This window comes from Coffea eugenioides, chromosome 8 (genome assembly GCF_003713205.1).
Source record: "Coffea eugenioides isolate CCC68of chromosome 8, Ceug_1.0, whole genome shotgun sequence".
In the NCBI taxonomy this organism is placed as follows: domain Eukaryota; kingdom Viridiplantae; phylum Streptophyta; class Magnoliopsida; order Gentianales; family Rubiaceae; genus Coffea; species Coffea eugenioides.
Window position 1 is genome coordinate 31,237,821 of NC_040042.1, and position 20,696 is coordinate 31,258,516.

The 20,696-nt window shown below is 39.9% G+C and overlaps 2 pseudogenes; one reads left to right on the forward strand and one right to left on the reverse strand.

Annotated features, from left to right (window-relative positions):
• The first annotated feature begins 12,298 nt into the window (after window positions 1-12,298).
• LOC113780527 lies at window positions 12,299-17,794 on the forward strand (annotated as a pseudogene).
• Window positions 17,795-18,182: 388 nt separating this feature from the next.
• Window positions 18,183-20,650, reverse strand: LOC113779194 (annotated as a pseudogene).
• Between the last annotated feature and the right edge of the window lie 46 nt (window positions 20,651-20,696).

Below are 20,696 nucleotides of genomic sequence, written 5' to 3' on the forward strand. Positions count from 1 at the left end.
GTATGGGGTTGTCGAAACCCACGCCCACGCCCCCATCCACGTCCTCGCCGATTCATTTAGCAAGTTTCTAAACGCATAATAGAAGTAGAAAGTATAAGCATGTGAATCGAAAAACAGGTACACATTGCAAGAACACTTTAAATCAAAACATAGCTATTTGCATAAGTTAGAAGGCATGTCACATGTCGATGTGCATACAACGAGTTAATAGTATCAAATACAGGTTATAGGCAACTAAGTGCCACAAATATAGTACTTGCAGGCAAAATACAAAAGACCTCACGGCGAGCACCGCCCCTACTATACTAGACAGGATCAGAAGAAAAACTATAACTTTAGTTAGGGACAAAACTAAAAGAATTCATGATACCAAGCCACATCATTCAAATGATTATAAACTCCAAATTGCACCCAAAAGCCTAAGCTACCTCCTCGCTAGATTCAAGGTGAAAGTTCTTGTACCAGCTAGGGTGATAAGTCAAACCAAACGGAATGCAAAGATATCTCATTTTCAAGTTCAAAATGGAGTCCAAAATTGTTCAAATGGTTCAACTTTTCTTTCGAATTATTCGACAAGCAAAAGAGTGGAGAAAGCAAGGTTTCTAACCTTAAACTCACTAGATAGCTATATAGATTTTCTAATCTTGACCCATTTCCAACCTAACTTGAAAAGTAAAGTCTTATAGTGTTTTGTGAGCAAAATGGTGCTACAACTTCAAGCACCAAAAATCACGTTGCACTTAATACACAATCACATTCCACAGTCCGACATCCTAAACTTTAGGTCTAGGATACACTACAAAAATCAAAAAATCTAAACTCTGATATCAACTATGATGCCCCCACTTCTCCCAAAGGCGAATCCAAGGGTATCGGCAGAACGCCTGCCCAACTCTCGCCAAGATTCGGTACTAATTCAATTTTCACTCAATAATAACCAATCGATACTAAAAATTGAAGAGATAAAGGAATGTCAATTCCTCAATAAACGTTGAAGTCTTACATCATAATCTACTCAATTACTTTACATTCCCAAAATATACAGCTTCCAAAATCAATTTCTAAACAAATACATTCACAATTCTAATCAAGTGAAGCATCAAGTAAGTTTCTCCAGAATTCTTCCCATTTCAACTCCTGTTAAGGAAAAACAAATCTAACGGGGTGAGCGGACGCTCGTGAGGCCAAGAAAACATGCAAGACAAGTAGCGAAAACTATAACATTCAAGAAATTTACAATTTATAATAAACCCCCTTGAGTAGGATGTAGGAGCTCTCATGAACAAAATCTTTGTTTACCTTGCCCAAATTCAATCTAATACCTTCCCGTGACGACACCCCATCACCCGGGTAGATAATTAAATTCATAGCACTTTACGTATTCTATTTATGTTTCTGAGACGACTCGAGAGGCACCTCCCACCCAAATCGATGTGGTACTTACTATCGCTCAGCTTATAGGTCTGAGACGATTCGAGAGGTACCTCCCACCAAATCGGTGTGGTACTTGTTATCGTTTAGAGGTCGATGAGACACCGCTCCAATCGACTTAAAATGTTTAATGGTTCTGAGATGATTCGAGAGGTACCTCCCGCCCGAATCGGTATGGTACTTCCTATCGTTCAGAGATTTAGGGTACTGAGACGACTCGAGAGGTACCTCCCACCCGAATCAGTGTGGTACTTACAATCGTTTAGTGATCGATGAGGCATCGCTCCAATCGACTTAGTATGGTTTAGGATACTGAGACAATTCGAGAGATACCTCCCACCAAATCGGTGTGGTACTTACAATCGTTCAGTGGTCGATGAGGCATCGCTCCAATCGACATATGCAGCCACAGCATAATTTATCATTTCATTCAATCATTCATTTCATTTCAATCAAGTCATTTATGATTCAATCATTTCAATTCAATCAAGTCATTCATGATTCATTGATTTCAATTCAATCAAGTCATTCATGATTCATTCAAATGAGACCAAGTGTGATAAGGTACACACTCGATTTAGTATTTTCAAAATCTCCAATTACTAATAGCAATTAAGCACATATCAAGTTTACCTACACTTGACACTCACCAAATAAACAAAGGAAAAATTGTCATTTGAAGGTTCAGGCATCTACCGTGGGATCCTCTTGAAGGTCATCTTGTGTGCCTGAGCAAGTAATAACGAACTACTACTTAGAAACCCCATTTATCGAAGAAGATTGTACTAAAGTACAATCTAAGAAGATCTCATGAAAATGAATCTTAATTAATCGTAAATCGAGGCTTAAATGTGGGGTTTTAAAACACAAGAGAAATCTGATTTTCATCTTTGAAATCAAGTGTAAAACGATCAAGTGATATCAAAGGAAAAAAGAGAGTTTGAAAAACTCCATTACCTTTAAATTAGGAATTTTCAGATTTGTTACACGTACTTTGAAAAATCGTATGTCACTCTCTACAAGTCCAAAATTAGAAAACTTGGTACCGTTGGAAACTACTTTCAAAGTACTAAAATTTTCTAGAAAACACTATTCCATGATTCCAAATGGAAGATATTCAAAATTTGGTCCAACGTTGTAGTTTTGGAATGCCAAGATAGATTTGGGTTGATTTTCGGCAAAGTTTGAAAATTCGGCAAAATTCACACAATGCGAACTAGCCTCTGAAATTTAGAACTCGATTAGAGTTACAATCAAAGTTTTCAACTCAACAAGCGGAACAAGAATTGGAGTTTCGAGTACCAAGATATGGCGGCTCAAAGTTGCTGAATTTCCTCACTGAACAAAGATTTTTCAGGTTTAAAGCTTGAGCTTTGGTACTTTAGTTGGGTATCGAAATAGACTCGGAATGGCACCAGAGTTGGCAGTATTATACTACCATATAAGGGCTATTCCTCTGTAAATTTTCATGCAAAAACTCGCATGAAAAGTAAGTTAACAAAACCATTGAAGTTTCGAGAATTTCCAAGGCAAATCTGCCTTGTACTTTCGTTTTCCTTTTCTCAAATATTTGGCCAATGAAAATTCCTCGAACATGATTCATTTATGAAGATAAAGTCTAGGAAACATCCAAAATACGTTTGGTAGGTGATTAACGCCAAGGATTTCGAATAACAAGTCCCAAATCAAGATTAGCTATAAATCATTCCCGAATTAGGGTTTTCTTTCACGAAGACAGCTCTGAAATCTGACCACATCTCACTCAATTCAACTCAGAATTGAACGTGGCTAGTGGTGTTGAAAATTACATTCATAAGACTACAATTTCTTAGAAGGAATCATTTTAAAATTCTTTCCACAACTAGCTCATATTTGAGCATCAAGTCACAGCTCAAAACAGGGCTTCCAGTACAGATGAGAAACAGAACAGACAATTTTACAAGGTTGGTACGGCTTGCTTAGGTGGAATCAGGGCATGCATTTTATACTGTTGGAAAACTGGATGTGTCTAGTTTCTAATTCCGCAAACGGCACTCGATTTTGAAGTCGGAATAAAGAGTTATGCCGAAACAAAATCACTGCCAAAGTGGCTCTGGTTACGTTTCCAGTTTTGCTACATTTTCGAAATCTCAACTTTTGGCCAACCAAATTGGATGATTTTTGGTGAAAACTTTCCACACAACCCACACAACATATTTACCTCAAAATCAAGTCAATTGGACCACAAAAATTGCACTAAAGGGCACGGCAATAGCAGGGGCAGAACTGGTCTTTTTTCCCATTTCACTTCCTTTGAGTTTTCATCCACAAAACAACTTATTTTCATTAGATTAAGCACTAATCCAACATAAATAACATCAAATCCCATCGAATCAGTTCATCAAGCCATTGTGGGATTTCATAGAGCCCAGTCACAAGATTTCCAACTATAATAAAACTACCCATATGAATCTATGAGCTCACAAGTTGCAATACAACTTCCATAAACGAAATCAAGAGGTTGATGCGTTGATACCTTTCTCAGATGAACTAAAAGTACGAAAAATCTTTGGTCCCTTGGAAAACTCAAGAAAACGTGCAAATGCACAGCCTTGTTTCCTAGCGTTCGAGTCGTTCTCCCAAGTTGGTTTTGCTAAGGTGTGTGTAAGATTTTGAGCGTATTTGGGTGAGAGAATTGAGTGGTGAAATGAAAGATGTAATTTTTTGTTCTCTCCCCTCTGGATGGCCGGCAAACAAGAGCTAAGAGAGAGAGTGGGTTTGCTGAAAAATGAAGTTTCCTTGAGAAGCTTAAGTGTGTGGCTCAAAATACTCCAAAAGTCAACTCTCCCTCCGCGCGCGTTTCGTGCTCGATTCCTCTCGAGTTTGTTTCACTTGTTCACTAAACCTCTAATGCACTTCCATTCATACTATTATTATTCATTCTTAATAGGTCCAAAATAAAGGTCTTAAGTCCCTCAATTAATCCCGTGCGCAAAAACGCGTACTTCCGATTTGTGCGCGATAAAGTGAAAATTCCAAGAAATTCTTATAACGATAATATTACTAACTAATACTTGAACACTTAAACATAAAAATACCTATTTCAAGTCTAATGTACAAGTCTCCAATTTTTCAAGTTTATTGTATTCTCGAATCGATTATTGACTCCAAACGCGTATTCACTATTCTCACTTAATGAGCTTTCAAAAATTAAATTTTGAAACGAGTCATTTTAAAAATATAAGTAAGTCATAGTTTCATGTAATTAGGTCTAAAAAGATTGAAATAAAATATTCGGAGCAAACGGACAATAAAATATTTAAATAAGCTGGTAATAGGAGTTTAAAATAGGTAAATTTTTGCGAGTCCTCACAGGAGGCATGTACACACTGCTATAAACTTATGGCTTTATAGAAATTTGATAGTTCTCATGGAACTCAACCAATTTCACCTACCGACATGGACATGTTGACACACTTTGAATGGCCACGACTGGTTACATAAATAAAACTGCAGCCAAATAGTGCATTGCGTGTCCGAAACTATTTCTGATTGATAGATCACCGATGCTCGGACAAATAAGCACGCGAAGACAGCAGTGATAAGAACTTAAAGAGGCCATTGAATATGTAAGTGATAAGAACTTAAAGGGGCCATTGAACATATAAACCAAGTATCCGGATATCCCGTGAACGTCCAGATACCCATGTGCAATTCCTGCAAAGAAGCTAGCAGCCAACATAGCCACTATATAACCCGCAATCAAAAGAAGGAAAAGAATCTAGCATACTAGTAGTCATATGCAAAGCTGCTAGGGGGTTCAGATGTGGGCCTGTACTATTTCCCTACAAAAATAGTAGTCATAAGCTTTTTACCCAAAAAAATATCAGATGTCATGTGTGGGTGTCAGTGGTCCATACTTGTCATATATAATATCAATTGCTATTGGAAACCATCTTCTGTACATTCAAATATATACAGCTACGTAGAGATGTTAAGACAAAGAATCTTTATATATATAACAAAAGGATCTTTATATATATATTAATGCAAATGTCAATTAACAATTCATAGCAATAAGCAAAGGATATGAACGTGAGAGCAAAGGAAAAGCTGGCAATGAACCATGAACAAAAGTTGCACATGAATCCTTTGCGGCCATAACCTCATCCAATCAACTGAGGGGCCATCCAGCCTCCCTGTGTAAAGAAACACTCCAATACAGTATATAGCTACCACAAGGTAGCATTAATACTAACTATTTCCTATATAAATGAAGAAAATTCCCCACTCAGTAACAAATCACTATAATGGGAGTAGCAATAAGTATTGAACTATAAAAAGATAGTACATCAATACCAGAATGTTCATAAGCCGCAGGGTTAAAAGGTTCAAATACAGACATAGTGCAAGTTTATGTCAAATGACAAGCAAATTACATATAATATCCGCAAGACTGAGATTTTTTTTGCATACACCAGCAATCCAAAATTTGTCCTCCAAGACACAGTTATAGAACCCAGCCAAATTTTCTCAAATATCCAGCAAGGCACCGTCATCTAAATCTGCCTATGCAACAGCTATTTCGGATCAAGAATGATATCAGCATACCAGTACTGGAAGCCTTCATCCGACTGGAGAAACATATGGCACCACCTCTCACTATTTTCAAACTCTTTCATGCACGCAAGACGTTTTCGAGACCACAATTCAACGGGCTCATGTTTTGGGTATGATTTGTCCCAAACTTTTAGCGCCGCTACGCACCACTCATTCCGTCTAGTGTTTTCCTCAATTTTGATTTGAGATAGCTTACCGATGTTCGTTGCTGCGTCTCGTAGAGCTTCCCCGGTCTTCTGAGACTTAGTGCTCCTTGAACCATCGTAGGATGATGTCCCCCGACTCGATACCGGGCGCTTACCCGGCCTGCTAGCAACGAATTCAACTTCTTCATCCCGAATTGGAATATACACATCCTCCCCCCAAAAGTCAGAGGTAGGTCCGTCAACCTTTGCCTTCTCCTTTCGCCTTGATGCAGCCCCGGTGGTCTTTTAGGCAGACCAAGGAGAGTGGTGGACATCAATCTGAGCAGACGATTGGACATGCTTTCCGGCGGCTGTTTGGCTCTCAAGAATTTCTCCCAATTCATAGAAGCAACCGCAGCTGTGGCCTTCTTTGAACCTTGGATAGAATTTGTTTTCCTGCAAGGTATGTGAAATAGCAACTGGTTCAACTGGACAAGCAGATATAGTTTATATAAAAAGCATTCTTGGTGTGTACTACTCAGCTGCTACTTCAAATAGCTAATATACACATGATCAGGCCAGCAATCAACCATGATAAGACCAGTAACGAAAGAAATATAGGCCAGCATTCAAAAACAAATTCCAGGCGAGTAAGGACAGATATGTAGGCCAGCAATCAAGCATAAGACCGCCACCTTAAATTATTATTGTACCAACCTAATTGATACATAGGGATTTCTCCCCCCCCTCACTGTTACATTTAGGGTACAGTAGCAATCAAAGATTAACAAGGCAACCTCCAAACATAGGAAGTATAAAATCAAAGTACACATCTATGCTACCAACCCAGTGCAGCAGAACTGAAACACATAACACTTGTATTCAACTGTTACATAAGTCATAATTTCAGGGACCCTGAAGCAATGACAGGGCTCAATATTCCATTGTCTATCACCAAACACACAGGGAAACATATCATCAAAGCTTAAGGGCAATTTGAGATACAATTAATAGAGACATAGAAGAAGTTTACCCGCTTTAGAGCGCTCCATTTTTCCTTTGTAGCCTGAAAGCAGAGAAGCTCCGAATTGAACCCAACTCCCATCTCTGCCGTTGTCTGAGACATCCCCGATAAGCTAACGAAACACTTCCACTCGGCTTCCATCCTATAGAATTTTGAACGATATTGCTCCCACCTCAAATTGACGTGGCACTTGTCGTTCATGTGTAGGCTAAGATGGTGCCAGTTTGACCTGCCCTTTTGGTACTTATCCCAAGCACCATTCCTATGCCACTCTACAAGTGTTGCAACGAAAGCTGCCTCAAGTGTAGGGTGATTTTTCCAATCGGCTACTTCAGAATCATCATTCATCTAATGCAATAAACCAGAAAAATTCATTGTAAATAACATTTAGATTGTACAAGGAAACAGAAAATTGAAAGTGAGTGCTGGTACTTCAAAGTAGGAACCACTTCCATACCTTTACGAAGTAATTTCTCGCACAAGCACCCAAATCGTTTGAACTGCTCTCGGAATGTGCTTGCTGGACTGCATGAAAGCAAAATATAAAAAATGCTACTTTATTTGGTTTAACAAATAAACACAAATAGGCATTCAAAGCTGTCAGCAATCCCAACTGTGAAATTTTTTTGTGAACAGATTATGAGATCATTAACGAATGTATAGAAATTGAAAATAATAGCAACCAAAATCAAAATCATACGTGGATGAAGGTCTTACCGCTGCTCTTACGTACTCGACGGCGCTTATGTAGCATATAAACGTGGCAACGACAAAAAATGGCGGACCTAATAGTCACGCACCAACTGGCTGCTTTAAAAACAAAAGGGGCAGCAAAAAAGAGATTTTAGTGATGAATGGCTGCTACTAAAACCTTTAACCTACCAGCAAACCTATTATGATGCCTTTAATTGGACAGAGAACTTTTAGACTCTACATCGGGTTGCATGTTGATAGGGTGTTAATTGTTGGTTATTTTATTGTTAATTTTCCCCTTTATCCTTGCCAAATATTGTTTTAATTATTAATATTTACTTATATTTGGTATTGGACTCAATTTCAGGAAGTGAAACAGAAAACTACAAAAAATGAGGGACTTTTTGGAGATAATTGGGATTTCAAACAACCGGGGCCACATGGTGCTACAAAGAGATTGCATTTCCTTTGCTGATTAGGAGATTGGAGTCCTACGAACAATAGGAAACTAAAAGCAATGAATTCGGTAGAGCCCCACTTTTGGTTTGATTCTCAATTCCAGCGGGGACCACAGGGATAAGAAGCTTTAGTCATTGTTGGCTTTAAAAAGGAGACAAACGTACAGAGAACTCTTATCAATCAATAGTTTTAGTTTAGGCTTTTAGGATAGTTTTTAGTTTTTCTTTTCTTAGCTCTTTCGCATGGTTGTTCTCCATTAATGGAGGACTAACCTCTTAATTCTAGTCAAGGGGACAACTGAAGACTTGATTCAACAATTACTGTGAGATCGAAATTATTTTAATCGCTTCCTCATTTATTGGTATTTATGTGTTTCCTGTTTTTAATTGTTATAGTCCTTATGTATGATTGATTAGTGCGCAATAATTAATTATTCATATAGGCTATTTTGCTAAATAGGGGTAATTGAATCCGTAATTGTTCGTTATCTCTACCTCAGTAGCAACTGGCGTAATTGGGTTTATGTCAGGGGAGCATATGATCTAGTTTAAACAAACCCTCGTAGCGTGTTTGTTGGTTAGGATTGGGCCTTTCTAATTATTAATGCAATCTAGGAATTAAATCCTACGGTCGTACCTAGGGTTATTTTTGGATTAGAGAAATAGCTAACGGTCGTACCTTAGCTATCGAGAAATTAAGGAAGGGTTGGTTGTTTATCGCGTGCATGACAACTATAACTAATCTATTACTAAATGTTGGAATTATTTCTGCATCAATGATCAGTGCATGAACCATTTCTGAAGTGTACCCTTGGCTAGAGTTTTCCCTTAATTATTCCTCTTAATCAATTATTTTCTGCAGTTAATTTATTTAGTTAGCATTTAATCCAAAACCCCCCATACTTTGGACTCTAGAAGAAACGAATTATCCCCAGTCCCTGTGAATTCGACCCTACTCACCGCTATATACAAAATCTGTATTTTTCTCGAGTAGGTATTTATTATTGTACAGGTTCGGCACCTGTCAATTTTTGGCGCCGTTGCCGGGGACTGGTGCCTGATTAATTTGTTTCTTTTTGAGTTCATTTTTTTTTATTATTTTCCTCTTATTTTTTTATTATATATATAGTTTATGGCTGCTAATATTCCTTATTTTGGTGATAGACTTGATTTTATTTCTAGAAAGGGTTATGAAGCTTGTGCTTTTTCTAATGATCAATGGGCTGCTGCAAATTGTGGAACTTATTTTGCCTCAGATCATTCAATCGACATATGCCATGCATTTCAAGATGGTCTAAGTGCTCCAATAGATACTTTTGGAAATTTTTCGCCTCAATATCAAACATGGTATGACCCTATTTCAAACGGGTATGATCAAGGATGGTGGGATGATTCCAATTTTAATTATGAACAAAGGCCAAAAGATTTTCAACAGCTAGAGTTTCAAGAACCGTCATCCATGTCAGGTATGTCTCTTGAAGAAATAGTTGAATCACTAGCTACTAACACATATCTAATTCAACAGGAGACATATCAAATTCAACAGGAGGTACATCAACTTCAACAGGAGACACAGAAGATGAGTGAAGAGATGAAAGAAGGAAGGCGTGAATGGGCATCTAAAATGAGCAAATTGATTTCTCCAGTTTATGAAGAATTGCCCTCACCGACTATTATCGACCATGAGGAAGATGAGAGTGCAATTATTCTGATAAATGACATGGTACTGCAAGGGTCTCAAGAAGAAGAATCTAAAGATGCAGATGAAAAGAAAGTTGAAGCACAAGAATTGAGACCCCAACATCAAATGGTTCAAGTGAATGAATCCAGTGAACAATCTCCAAATGCGGTGACATCTCCTCCATTCCTTAATCAATATTTTCCTGACTCTTATTCTTTAATTCCTGTTAGTGAGATTGATTTTACTATACCAGAAAATTTTGAGTTTCATGACAGGAACAATTTAAGAGTCACGATGGCAAAATATCTCAAACCAGCAAGTGCTTGTGATGGAGGAGTGAATGAAGATTTAAGGTCATTACTTGGTTGTTTGGTGCCATTTACTAGTCCATGGAAGCCCGTAGCTCGTGTGTTCAAGAATTACTCTATTTACGAGGGCTATCAGGATTACATAGAAGATGAAGCACTGAAGCGAGCTACGCGATTTTATCCTCCATGAATAAACAGGACAATGTCTAGCCAAAGACATTAAAGAAAGGCGCTGCTTGGGAGGCAACCCAAGGCTTTTGTTTTAATTTTCTTATGTTTTTGGAATTTTTGTTAAGTGTCAGTTGCATTTAGTGATTTGTTGCTTGGTGGCAGGAAAGTGGCAGTTAGACGTGCCCACGCCAGGTGGTCACGCCTGAGGGAAAGAAATTTTCGTTCAGGATCTGCGGACTCTATAGCAGTTAGACGTGCCCACGCCAGGTGGTCACGCCTGAGGGAAAGAAATTTTCGTTCAGGATCTGCGGACTCTATAGCAGTTAGACGTGCCCACGCTAGGTGGTCACGCTAAAGGATCAAAATTTTTGACGGATGCTCAAAATACTAGGGGCAGTTAGGCGTGCCCAGGCCTAAGACTGGGGTTCTTTGTTTCCCAAAAAAAAAAAAAAAAAAAAAGAAGAAAAAAAAATATTTCCCTTTTCTCTTTTCTTCTTTTTCTCTCTTTTCTTTCTTTCTTTTCTTTCTTTCCTTTCATTTTCTTCTTCTTCTCCGCCGCTTCCCCTGTTTTTCCCCCTTTCCTTCTTTCCTTTCGCACTCGCGCTCTCCCTTCTCCCTTGTCACTCCGCCAGCGAGCAGCCTGAGTAGCCGCGACAGCCACCGCCGTCGAAGACCCACGGGCGCGACACAGTCGCCGCGCTCCCTCGCGTGACAGTCGCCTCCGCCCGCCGCTGCTCCCCCTGTGCCGTACGATCAGCCTCACGGACGCCGCTGCCTCCATCGGCAACCAGGCCTCCGTCGCCTCCGCGTGCCTCTGCCATCAACCTCCACCAGCCAGGCCACCTCGCGCGCGCGTCATACCCGCGGCCAAGTCGCGCCTCCAGGCCATCCACAGCTCACCGAGCCTCCAAGCTTCGCGACAACCACCAGTGCGCGCCGCCGAAGCAGCGCCGCCGCCGCCTAGCCCCAGCTCACGTGCACCTCCACCTCGCGTAGCTCAAGCTCCACTCCAGCAGCTCCATCGCCACCTCCAGCCCGCGGCAACTGCTGACTAGCCGCCATCCACCAGCGGCTACCCACACGAGCGACCCTCGCCGCCGTGCCTCCAACCGAGCCCAGCAGGCGCGCGACCTCCTTTGCCCCTTCTCAAGGACTTCACCAGCCGAGCTTAGCAAGTACCAGCAGCAGCAGCCGAGCGCCCTTGTGCGCGTTAGCCACCGGCGTGAGCCCCACACGCGTCGCTTCTGCCTCTTCCACTGTACCTGTTGTTGTTGCCAAAACCTCTCCGGTGAATTCTTTCTTTATTTTTCTGTCTCTAAGTAGCTGAGGCCAGATTACTAGCTTTTATTAGCTAATGCCAGATTTTAATTTCTTAGCTGAGGCCAGATTTTTGATTTGCTAGCTGAGGACAGAAAATTTGTGCTTGTTTGGGTGCTGTGGCATATCTGTGGATTGATTGTTGATTATTTGGTTAACGTTGTGCCCAACCAGTGATATTTGGGGAAAGTTTTTACTCTAGTTGTCTGTTTAATTAGTTTTTGGGGGAATTTTGCTATGTTTATCTAATTAATTGATTTTTGGGTTGAATTGGTAGTATTTGGAAAAAAGATTTTGCTGCTGACAGGTTTAATTAATTCTTGGGGTGTGTTCATCGGCCGTTTCTGCACTTGTCTGTGATTGGAAGCTGTATTTAGTTATCATTTGCTTTGTTGGCTGTTTGTTGACCTCTTTGGAATCCCATTTCCTTGCCTCCACCTTACCCTCTGATTTCCAATGACTAAACCCAAAAATAAGGGCAGAGAGCAAATATGGAGCACTCGGATATGGATCGGGATGGAGGCGTCAAATGGGATGGGATGGCCGCAGAATTTAGCACATGTAGACGGTCATCAGCAGTGGGTTTCCGCCGCGCCCTTTCCCCGTCTTCAGCAGCCAGGTAGTTCAGGTTCTGCGCTCGCTCGCGTTTTAAGGGAAGTGATCGTTGCCGCGCAGGATATTCTGTTTTGCTCTTTTTTTGCTTACATTGAGGGCAATGGCAAGATTTAGGTGTGGGGGGGTAGTAATATTGGCTTTTTATTGAAAAAGTGCAAGTGTAGGACATTTTTGTTGGAAATTTTTTGTTTGACTTGTTCCGAATTTTGTCAGCAAGTTTTTTGCCTATGTTTTGTGCTGTATTTGTGATATATTCCTAGATAAACGGATGGTTTAGATGTCTGCAAAGTTTTTCTATTACTAAGATTTTACAGCTTCTAAGAGTGTTGAGTATGACAGGTTGATTTTAAGGGTAATCTCTTTGGTGAATATTTGAGATTTTGTGACTTTTTGCACCTTTTGGTTAACTTTTCTAAGTATTGTAAATTATTTAGTCTATGGCAATTTTTTGTGCAAATTGGTTCAGCTATTAATCTTAGTTCTCCATGTTTAAGAAAATGAAGCGGGTTTGTGGTGGTATCGTTAAATATTTATTATTTTGGTGCTATTTATGAATAGTATTAGGCTATACTCCGCTAGTATCGTTGCCTAGTAACCGGGAGTCTTCACCACAAATGTCGACTTTCGCGTCAAAAAGCGACGATAGCTATGAGTATGTGGTTTTTAAGCGATGATGGCTGAGTAACCGGACTCCTTCATATGGCCAATGTCGGAGTTCGCGTCGAAATGCTTGAATGGCTAAAAACTAAGCGTTCCCCCTAAAAAAAAAAAAAATTCATCATTCATGTGTGGGGATATTCTAGAAAAAAAAAATGTGCTAATAGTGAAAAATATGGAAGTGTTTGAATGAATTGTTAACCCGCTGATCCCTGAATTTTAATGTTGAGATTTTGCTTAATAGTTGAACCATTTGCTTATGGATGCTGGTTGAATATTTTATATTCTTAGATTAGTTAGTCATAAATTGAAAGAATCCTTGATCTTGAAAGCTAGTTGGAGAGATATTTCTTGAAAATTGCCACTAATACTTGACATAAGTTTTAATTATATCGTGGCAATAGAAGATTTGAGCAATAGCCATTGTTTGAATTTGATTACTTGGTTTATGTTCTCATGCTTGAGGACAAGCATGGTTTAGGTGTGGGGGAAATTGATAAGTCATAATTTGTGCTAAATTTATAATTATTTTTCCCTTTGATTTTAGCCAAATATTATCTTAATTGATATATTCTACTTATATTTGGTATTTGGGATTAATTGCAGGAAGTGGTGAAGAAAAAGTACTGAAAATCGTCATTCCAGCAGACTCCCTGATAGGTTGGCGTGCCCACGCCTAATTCCAGCTTTCAAGGACGGATTCTCGGGATAATTTGCACACGTGAAGTTTCCAAAGCTGTATGAAGCAGCGGACTTCAATGCTGAAAGGCAGTGGGGCCATTTCAAGAGCTAAAGAAAGCTATCTATAATAGGACTCCTTTGTTTAGGAAAATTGGTACTGGGGTACCAATTTTGAAGGAGAGGAATCCGGATGGGGATTTGTTTATTCTCTCTAGTGGGCCTAGCCTAAAAGAAAAGGAATTTCCTTCATCCCATTGAGTGGCCCAAAAACGTAGAGGATTAGGAGACTTAGTGAAGGCTTTTCTTTAAATTGGTTTTGACTTGGAAAGCTGGAGGGAAGGTACGGAGGTCAGGGACTTTTCCTCCGTGGCCGACTTTTACTTTTCTTCCTTGGCCGATTTGGCCAGGAGCAATTTTGTAAGGTTCAGATAGTTTTTTCGCATGGTTGTTCTCCATTAATGGAGAACTAACCTCTTAATTCAAGTCAAGGGACAATTGAAGATTTGGTTCTGCAATTACTGTGAGATCGAATTTATTTTAATCGCTTTCTCATTTATTGGTATTTATATGATTCCTGCTTTCAATTGTTATAGCTCTTGTGTATGATTGATTAGTGCGCAATAATTAATTATTCATATAGGCTATTTTGCTAAATAGGGGTAATTGAATCCGTAATTGTTCGTTACCTCTATCCCAGTAGCAACTGGCGTAATTGGGTTTATGTCAGGGAAACATACGATCTAACTTAAACAAACCCTCTTAGCGTGTTTGTTAGTTAGGATTGGGCCTTTCTAATTCTTAATGCAATCTAGAAATTGAATCCTACGGTCGTACCTAGGGTTATTTTTGGATTAGAGAAATAGCTAACGGTCGTACCTTAGCTATCGAGAAATTAAGGAAGGGTTGGTTGTTTATCGCGTGCATGACAACTATAACTAATCTATTGCTAAATGTTGGAATTATTTCTGCATCAATGATCAGTGCATGAACCATTTCTGATGTGTACCCTTGGCTAGAGTTTCCCCAATCATTTCTTTTAATTAATTATTTTCTGCAGTTAATTTATTTAGTTAGCATTTAATCCAAAACCCCCCATACTTTGGACTTTAGAAGAAACAAATTATCCCCAGTCCCTGTGGATTCGACCCTACTCACCGCTATATACAAAATCTGTATTTTTCTCGAGTAGGTATTTATTATTGTACAGGTTCGGCACCTGTCAGTGACCAACAACATTTGCACCACGTTAAAGTAAAAATGGTTAGCTAGGTAGAAGAATTTGAATAACTGTCGTTGATCATCATTAACTTATATTGTTTTTTCTCAAATTTTTTCTAAGTATCCAAACAGAAATAGGAACTTTTCATTTTCCTTTTATCTCATTTTCTTGCAGTTTACTTTTCCACACAACTTTGCATCTATTCAAGTATAACCTTTGTTTGATAAAAAAAAAAAAAAACAGGAAAGATTTTGAATTTAGAATCTCGAACCTACGATCCCATCTCTTTTAACCTTCCTCCCCTATTCAAACATAACCTTAATGCTAGTTAAGTACATCAAAAACTTCAATTGCATGATCATCTAATAAATTCATCATCGTGAGAGTAATTTTTTGCCAACTAGGGAGGAAAAGAAAAACCATTTGATATTATTGTTATGGTAATCTTGATAAACGCTTTATTAGATTATGAATACTAGTAGTGTTTGTTTGGATAGGGTATTATTTGAAATATTATTTGGAATAATTACTGTAGCACTTTTTGTGATGTGATGTATGTGAGATAAAAAGGTGGTTGAAAATATAAAAAAGTGAGTTAGAAAATGTGTTTATGATGCAAGCGAAATATTATTTGGAATAAATTTTGTATCTGGTCATGGGTCATCCACTCACTCACTTTTAAGGCAATTTTGCAATTCACGAGAACATATACGTTGATGTAATTTTCTTCGCTATTATTTTGCGAGCCAAAATATCAACGCAGTGCTAGTAATCTGCAACGCAGGAGAGCAGATGCTTAAAAGATTTCTTCTTAAGTCGTAATCTGCGACAACATAGGCAGGGGAACAGGTGTTTTCTTTTAACACGCAGTCCCCTGTCATGTCAATGTGGGGCCGGAGTTTGGAGCTGCCATGGGTAACTCATATTCTCGCAAGACTTCACCACTGAAGGAGAGAAATAGGGCGACACGGCTCCCGCCTGCCTTTCCCTTCTCCATTTCGCAATTTCTTTATTGCACTCGTTAATGTGCCTCAATTTAAATACAGTAACAACCCCAGCTAAATTATCCCGCTTTGGAAAAATCTGCAAGCAATCATCTAGGCTCATACATACCCAAAATTGGAATTCGGAGCAAAATTATTGCCTCCGGAAATTCAACGATATCTCAACCAATGTCTAAATCAAGCAAGTCTCTCTAAACCCAGAAGTGAATCGAATCAATCAGATCTACTTCACACTCTTACCGGAAACGCAGATCAAAGAAGAACCAGCTTCGTCTCCTCCTGCATCATCTCTCTTAACCCTTCTAATTGATTTGAAAAGATCTAGCCTCAAAATCTCTTTCCGGAACGACGACAACCACGACGTTCAAGTTTGAGATTCAGCAGGGTTCCGGGCTAGTCAGAGGAACATAGCCTTTTGAGTCATCCGAGGAAGTAATTATGCAAATCCCAGGTGCTATACTGCATTTGATCTGATTAAAGAAGCAGAGCGTTTGACTGGCAACTTGGACAACTCTCAATCGTTATGCTCCGGGCAGGGTGGATAACTGTCGTGGCGGTTGCTCGCTAGGATCGACGACGAAATTCAGTGGCCCTTGGCTAAAGATGAAGCTGCAGTCAAGCTTGACGAATCCCATTATTTTTTCACTTTACGAGTCCCACCCGAAAGTACTGACGGTGTGTGGAGTGAAGAGAATGTTTTGAATTATGGGCTGACAATCGCTGCAAAAGGGCAGGAAGGATTGTTGAGGGAGTTGGATGGGGTATTGGAGAAGTACAGTGCATTTAGAGTGGAGAAGGTGGCGGAGAAAGGGGCGGCTGAAGGCTGGTGGGCGGTGGCGAAGGATGTCTCGCCGGAGGAGATGGAGAGAGATAAGAAGAAGGGTGAGTTGGTGGAGAAGAGCTCTGCTGCGTATTGGACTACGCTGGCTCCTAACGTGGAGGATTACAGTGGAAGTGTTGCGAGGATGATAGCGGCAGGATCAGGGCACCTGGTGAAGGGGATATTGTGGTGTGGAGATGTTACAGTGGATAGGTTGAAGTGGGGAAATGAGTTCGTTAAGAGGAGGATGGGCGCGGGAACAGAGTCTAAGGTCAGTTCTGAAGCTCTTAGGAGGATGAAAAGGGTCAAGAAGATGACAAAAATGTCCGAGAAATTGGCTACGGGAATACTTTCGGGGGTTGTGAAGGTGTCTGGATTCTTCACGAGTTCAATAGCAAATTCAAAGGCAGGCAAAAAGTTTTTCAGCCTTCTTCCTGGAGAGATTGTGCTGGCATCCTTGGACGGATTTAACAAGTTGTGTGATGCTGTTGAGGTTGCTGGGAAAAATGTGATGTCAACCAGCGCAGTTGTAACAACTAACCTTGTTTCTCAGAAATATGGGGAACAAGCAGCGGAGGTGACACATGAAGGACTAGGTGCCGCAGGGCATGCTATTGGGACTGCCTGGGCTGTGTTCAAGATTAGGAAGGCTCTCAACCCCAAGAGTGTAATAAAACCTTCTACTCTTGTGAAAGCTACTGCTGAGGCCAATGCTGCCAAACTTAAGTCTGAACAGAAAAAGTAACAGGAGATGTATGCTCCTATATCTCCTCGAGAATTCTCTGCGTGGCCAGTGTGTGTTGCTTGTGTTAGTAGTGTAGGCAGTGGTTTGGTTTTCTAATCCCGCTAGGGGATTTTTCTTGATACAAGAGAATGTAAATGCTAATGACATAATTTTCTCTGCTTTGAGGCACTTCTTCACTCCTAATACTTTCCCTGCATCCCTTTGTTTTGCTTAGAAATTCATTAACTAGACCAGTTCGTATTGGTTTCAGAAGGAACACGAAGTATAAGCTGCATTCAGTTTGTCACCAATATCGTTTGCAAATTCTGACTTTTTAGCTTTAAGCTAATAATCATCCAACCTCTTACTTTCTAATCTGTTTCAACAACAATAATATTAGTTAAAAAGGTATAAGAAGATTGACAAATAATGGCATTGCCAGCATCCTGGTGCACATCACGGAACTGGTTTAATCTTAAACTTAATTCAATGTGTATTTTTCATGCGTTTGCAAACGATTCAACACGTGTCTGTAATTCTAAATAGAGAATACTTTTCGCTTAAAGGTTCTTCTCAACATCGAGTTGTTGAGGATTTCCCAGTCCTTCAAGTGTCTATTTCTAGCGTGAGCCTGTGAAAGAACTAAAGCAAAAGCAAAAGAAGTAAAAAGTGTTTAAAGAAAAAAAGGGATAAGTAGCATGGGTACCTGTTAGATCTGGCCTAAAGGTACATCTTAAACCTGCATTCCTGACTTCATTCTAATGGAGAATTCAGTCCATCCACGGAAGATCAAGTCCTGCAGTTCTTTGGGACTAGAAGGCTAAAAGTACAAGCTTCGGCCTTTACTGGTATTACAAATAAGTTAATGCTTACATACAAGTCTCAGCATTTAACACGCCAGAATAGTTATTATGCTAAATGATCACATACATAGCGCTCTTTGGCTTTGCCAGGCTCTCCTCCAGGATGACTGTCTTGATCAGCCTTTGATTCTTCTTTCTTCAGCGCACATTTTGGATGGAGATCAAAGTTGCATTGATCGCATAGGTAAGACCATCCATGTCCTATCTCCTGGCAGCCCTCACAAACATATGCAGTACGGCGAGCAAGTATCAGCTCATGCTCAATATGGTGTTCATGCTTCAGTTTCTCAGGCCACCCTTTGCCTGTTCCTCTAATTGCTTTACACGCTCCTCAGTGAACGGGTAGGCATCTGCTCCATAAGCTTGTATAAGCTGCCTGGCTTGCGTACTTACTGTCCTCCCATTAGGTCCAATTGCTACCACAGCTGGAATGCCTTTGATCTTGAACCTACGTTGCAGAAGCGCCTTTCTCTCATCACCAAATGGAAGTGCTAACCACGGCATGCCTGAAAAGAAATCATCAAAGGATGATTGATTATGATCACTCGAGATGAAAATTACTTCAAACGCATCATCCTTAGCCTTGATTTCCTCGTACACCGCAATGAATCGAGGTAGAAAATGACGGCATGGAGGACACCAGTGAGCTGAAAAATAGAGAAGAATGTTCTTCCCAACGAGTTCAGAAACTGGAACCTAATTAAGAAGAAACAAACTTCAAACAATCAGGACAACGTTGATTGAAACAAAGATCACCTCCACTTTGATTAAAGAACTTAAAGCCACTACTACCTTTGATCCATCTTTAGAGATGACAAAGTCCTTATCTGCAGAAATAAGAATAGACTCCAACGTCTGTGCTTCAAGTTTTGCCTTTTCTATCTCAGCAAGCTTAGCAAACTTTTCAGGCGTAAAAGGGTAGGCCTCATCACCATGTTCTTCAATTGATTCGACCACATTTGAGTGGAGAGTCTTGCCATCTGGACCGATTACAACTAGTGTGGGAAGGGTTCTAAGTTCAAAGTGCCTCACCAGTTTATCACAGGTCTTGTCCTTAAAAGGCAAGGCCAACCATGTCATGGGTTCATAACAATTTTTGAATTCTTGTTCATCATCGTCTAAAGACACAAGCACAAGTTCAAAAGCTTCTCCTTTCTCTCTAAGCTTCTTATACACTTCTAAGAGTCTATCGGTGAAATGAAGGCATCCTCTGTCAGAACTCACTGAGAAATACAGGCCAACTGTTTTTCCTTCAAGCTCCGATACAGGAATCTAGTAAAACATAAAGGATATGATGATTCGTTAATTATCAATCACTAGCCACCTACCTAAAACCACAACATATAATCCAAAACAGAAACGTGGATAATGAAATTCAAGAAAAGAAATCATGTTTCACCTTGTTTCCATCATTTGAAATAAGATAGTCACGCGAATCGTGCGTCAAGATAGACATTAAAGATTGTTCCCTTCTAGCTCTCTCTTCTTCCTCTTTCAAATCATTAATTCTTTCTGGGGTATACGGGTAGCCATCAGCACCATAGTCATAGATGATCCTAACACCCTCTTCAGTAGAAACCCTCCCACTCCCATCAAGGATCACCAGATGCGGAATTCCCCTGACTTTGAACAACTCCTTCAGACTTTGCCTTGTCTCCGACTCAGCAAAAGGAAAAGCAAGCCATGGCATTTTTTTGAAATAAGCATTGAATGATTCCTCGTCTCTATCAGAAGAGATGAAAACAACCTCAAAATCAGCATTACTGGAGAGCTCATCATAGACTTGCACCAAATTTGGGGTGAAACGTAGACAAGGGCCACACCATGAACCTGAGAAATATAATCCGACTGCCTTTCCAATCAAAGACTCGATTTTTACCTACAAAAACCGATCACGATGCTATTTTCAGATGCATTCAGAACAAGCTCTTGAAGATTCAATCTAAAGATTCTATTAAAAACTGGGACAAGGTACTCAAGTCAACGAAATAAAACATAATTAGCGGCTAGATAAAGGACAGATAAGAAATGGGCCTTTGCAAAGGAAAAAGTACCTGATCACCATTATTTCGCACAAGAAAATCTCTCTCCGGTGAAGAAAGGAGGGAGGTAATATCATGAGAAACTGTTTCTTCATCCTTGTTCAAAGCCATCTCTAGTCTTAGTGGTTGATAACTCGATATCTGCAATAGTCTGGATTGGTTTACACGTAGTGTAACAACATATACATATATTCCCAGACTTAAATTATGCTACATAGTACTGCCAGTAGATGTGAACCGTCCAACTTAGCCAGAGATGACGTG